The following is a 4,035-nucleotide window of genomic DNA, read 5'->3' on the forward strand; positions in this document are numbered from 1 at the left end:
TCTAATCCCAGAGGGGTAGGTGGATCCTCCATGTCATAAGGTCTATAGAAAAGGGCTTTCAATGCCCAAAGTCATTTGAACAGTTTTAGGTGTAGGAGAATGTTGTGGTCTAGAGGCAAAATGGTGATCATGGTAATACGGCCGGACTACACCACCGATAAAGCATCCACAGCCGGTGACTGAGAGGAATCTGTGACTTCTCTGCATTCAGTGGTTACTACTCACCTGGGTAGTCATACGTGGGAATCTCCTTTTACACCACTCATCATCTCTCACATATGTCTCTGTAGTATTAACATGGGTCAGATCTTCACCCTGAAACAAATATTGTAAAAGTCACCGACAGATGGAGAAGTCCCATCTATGATCAGCTCTAATCCTGCCATCTCCACCGTTCTCATTACACAAGTATAAAACATATAATACTGGTGGATAAAACAAGACTGAGCACAAGACCTTCACAGCCGTCTACACATCATAGGGGAGATCTCCTGACACCTTCTCTCCATCTACCTGATGATCCTGAGGAGCACTGGGATCTTCTGGGTTACAGTCCTGTGGAAGAAGAGGATGGGGACATCTCTCTGGTGTTGTCCTCTTACTGGATAGATCAGGAGGAAACACATACAGGGACTGAATTCATTCTCTACATACAGATAATTATAGGCCGTGTGTATTTATTCCTGTCTATTACCTGGTGATGTGAGGGGCTCGGGAACCTCCATTATGACATTCTTGTACAGATCTTTGTGTGCTTCTAAATACTCCCACTGCTCCATGGAGAGATAAACAGCGATATCCTGACACCTTATAGGAACCTGACACATACAATGATACCGTCATCCCCCCGATCCCTTCATAGTGTTACTGTATAATGTCCCAGCATTCCCAGCAGTGTCACCTCTCCAGTCAGCAGCTCAATCATCTTGTAGATGAGTTCTAGGATCTTCTGGTCATTGATGTCCTCATGGATCAGGGGGTGAGGTGGAGGCCCCGTGATTGGGCTCAGGGGTCTTCCCCATCCCTCAGACACAGGGTCCTGACAGCGATCACTGGAGGTCTTCTTCACCACTGTGTAATCCTGGTTATGGAGAGACACATTAATAAATCTCACTACAGACATTTCCAGAGTCCTCACCTCTCCAGTTCTGTCCATCTGTTATTCCCATAGATAAGAATGATGTAATGTGAGGTCTTCAGAATCTCTCACCTCTCCAGTGAGACGGAAGAGGATCTCTAGGGTGAGGTGTAACATCCTCTCCGCCATCTTGTCTCTGTCCATATCCATCCTTGATGGGTAAATCAGGAATATTTTCTTTTGCAGAAGATCTTCACTGAGAGGATCTGATATTGTAGAGAACTGAATGAGAAGAAGATGATGCGATGTAACACTGTGTTTGAGAGCGGGCCCACCTGGAGCTACTGTCAGGGCTGGCGTTTGTACTTCACATGTATCAGAGTGCAGGGAGTGAGTCATGTGACCGCTCTTCAGTCTGTGGAGGAGAGGGGGAAGGAAGGTCACCCACGCAATCCAGGATGAGCACGCTCTCCTTCAAAGCTCCCTGATGCAGAGAAGTCATCAGCCCCAAACGCCTGGACGCAGCGGGGCTTGCTCTGCCTGTGACTGTGAGCTGAGCTCACTGTCTGCACTCTTCTGCCTGGAAGGAGCCTGACAGCCAAGGAGGCTAGGAGCAGCACCGAGGACCAGGGACACACTGGACACAGCATGAGGACTGATGAGTATCTTGGCACATGTCATTTACTATTTGATATGTCTAATCTGTTGGTCGAATATATACATACAGATATATAAAGCAATGAAGGTTCTTAAAGGGGTTGTTCACTACTTTAAATTAAACCCCCAATGTATCCCCCTGGCGCCCCTAATGAATTTTTGTAAATACCTCATGTTGCCTATTCTGCCTGTGAGCGTCGCTATCGCTGGCCGCTCACAGGCAGCACATGACCCCTGGCTGCAGCCGGCTCTTGCTTCCGCTGACGTCCCGACAAGTGCTGGCAGCAGCCGGGGGTCCATCTTCCTCCTTCCGCGCTGTCTGCCAGGCTGTGGGCGGGGATATCCCCCCGCGTCACACCCGGCATCTACCAAGCGCCCATTCATTGATAAAGCGTGCAGTGGATGCTGGGTGTGACCTCGGGGGTAACCACGCCCACAACCCAGCAGCCACTGCGGGACCCAGCGCTGAGTCACGCCTCACTTGTGACGTCAGCGCTGGGTTACGTGCTGCCTGTGAGCGGCCAGCGATAACACCACTCACAGGCAGTATAGGCAACATGAGGTATTTACAAAATTCATTAGGGGCCCCGGGGGGATACATTGGGGGTTAATTTAAAGTAGTGGACAACCCCTTTAAACTTTTATGTCTTGATTATCCTGCAAGCTGGACAGAGACTAAGGGTATGTGCACACGCTGCTTATTCCATTGTGGATTTTTCTGCATGGACTCTGCAGAATCCGCAGGTAAAGCGACCTGTGTTTTACCTGCGGGTTCCTGCGGATTTAGTGCAGATTTGATCTGCGTTTTTACACTGCGGATTCCTATAATGGAATAGGTGTAAAAACGCTGCGGAATCCGCACAAAGAATTGACATGCTGCAGAAAATAAACCGCTGTGTTTCCGCTCTGAATTTTCCGCAGCATGTGCACAGCGGTTTTTGTTGCTCACTATGGGCCTGATTCACCGTCTCTCCTGCCTTGATTGACATGGCTGACGTCTCCTGTGTCATCCACTGTCTGTCCAGCTCTCGCACCTGCACAGGAGGGAACAGGAGCTGCGCAGCGCAACAGACTGGATGACATAGGAGGCGTCAGCCACGTCAGTAAAGGCAGGAGGATGGCAATTGTGGGGTCAGAGGAGGCGCTGAGCAGGGACCATAGACACTCATCCGACTGGACGCTGCCGATTAGCTTACGAGAAGGAGAATGATTATTTTCTTAAGTTTGCGAGCGGCTGGAATCTTGCAGGATGGCTTTTTAAATGTGGCTAAAAGGCGGTGGCTACAGGTCTTACAGATTAAAGGGAGCCTTTCAGCATGCTGTCCCCATATAAGGTCCGGCCAGCATCGCCCTCACATACAGTGTTCTAGAATGCTCTCTATATGTCCCCAATCCTCTATGCAAGGCACAAAAAAGAGCTTTTATTATACTCACAGACGGCGCGGTCTGGGCATCTCTAGTCTTGATCCGGTGCCTACCCTCTTCTTGTGATCGCTGTCCTGCTTCGTGTGGAGGATGCGTCCTACATCATGCATTCAGTGTCCTCTAGCGCACTCCTGTGCAGGCGCACTTATCTTTGCCCTACTGAAGTCAGAGCACAGTATTGTAGTGCGCATGCGCCGGCTTTACTTCCAGGTCATCAGCGCCCTTTAGCCTTTCCCAGCGCATACGCACTACAGTACTTAGCTCTGCTTTCAGCAGCCCAGAGAAAAGTGCGCCTGCACAGGAGCACAATGGGTGACACTGTGTGGATGACTAAGGACGTGTCATCCAGATGATGCAGTTAAGGAGAATGGCGATCTTAAGTCAAGACCAGCTATGCCTTGGTGAGCGCCCTTGGTGAGTATAATGAGAGGTCATTTTTATGCCTTGCAGAGGCGATTGGGAAGCATTACACTATAGAGTCTGCCTATGGGGAAGCATTACACTATAGAGGCTGCCTATGGGGATGCATTACACTATAGAGGCTGCCTATGGGGATGCATTACACTATAGAGGCTGCCTATGGGGGTGCATTGTACTATATAGTCTTCCTATGGGGGTGCATTACACTATAGAGGCTGCCTATGGGGATGCATTACACTATAGAGGCTGCCTATGTGGATGCATTACGCTATAGAGGCTGCCTATGGGGATGCATTACACTATAGAGGCTGCCTATGGGGATGCATTACACTATAGAGGCTGCCTATGGGGATGCATTACACTATAGAGGCTGCCTATGGGGATGCATTACACTATAGAGGCTGCCTATGGGGATGCATTACACTATAGAGGCTGCCTATGGGGGTGCATTATAC

The 4,035-nt window shown here is 49.5% G+C and overlaps 1 long non-coding RNA gene across 1 annotated transcript; it reads right to left on the bottom strand.

Annotated features, from left to right (window-relative positions):
- Nucleotides 1-224: 224 nt before the first annotated feature.
- Nucleotides 225-814, bottom strand: LOC141082246 (uncharacterized). Its single transcript, XR_012230479.1, has 3 exons — nt 695-814; nt 514-601; nt 225-315 (listed from the first exon to the last, which is right to left on the bottom strand). It is a non-coding gene; the product is annotated as an uncharacterized lncRNA (long non-coding RNA).
- Nucleotides 815-4,035: the final 3,221 nt, after the last annotated feature.

This window comes from Dendrobates tinctorius, unplaced genomic scaffold (genome assembly GCF_039654945.1).
Source record: "Dendrobates tinctorius isolate UK_male_01 unplaced genomic scaffold, ASM3965494v1 ptg000017l, whole genome shotgun sequence".
NCBI classification, from domain to species: Eukaryota; Metazoa; Chordata; class Amphibia; order Anura; family Dendrobatidae; genus Dendrobates; species Dendrobates tinctorius.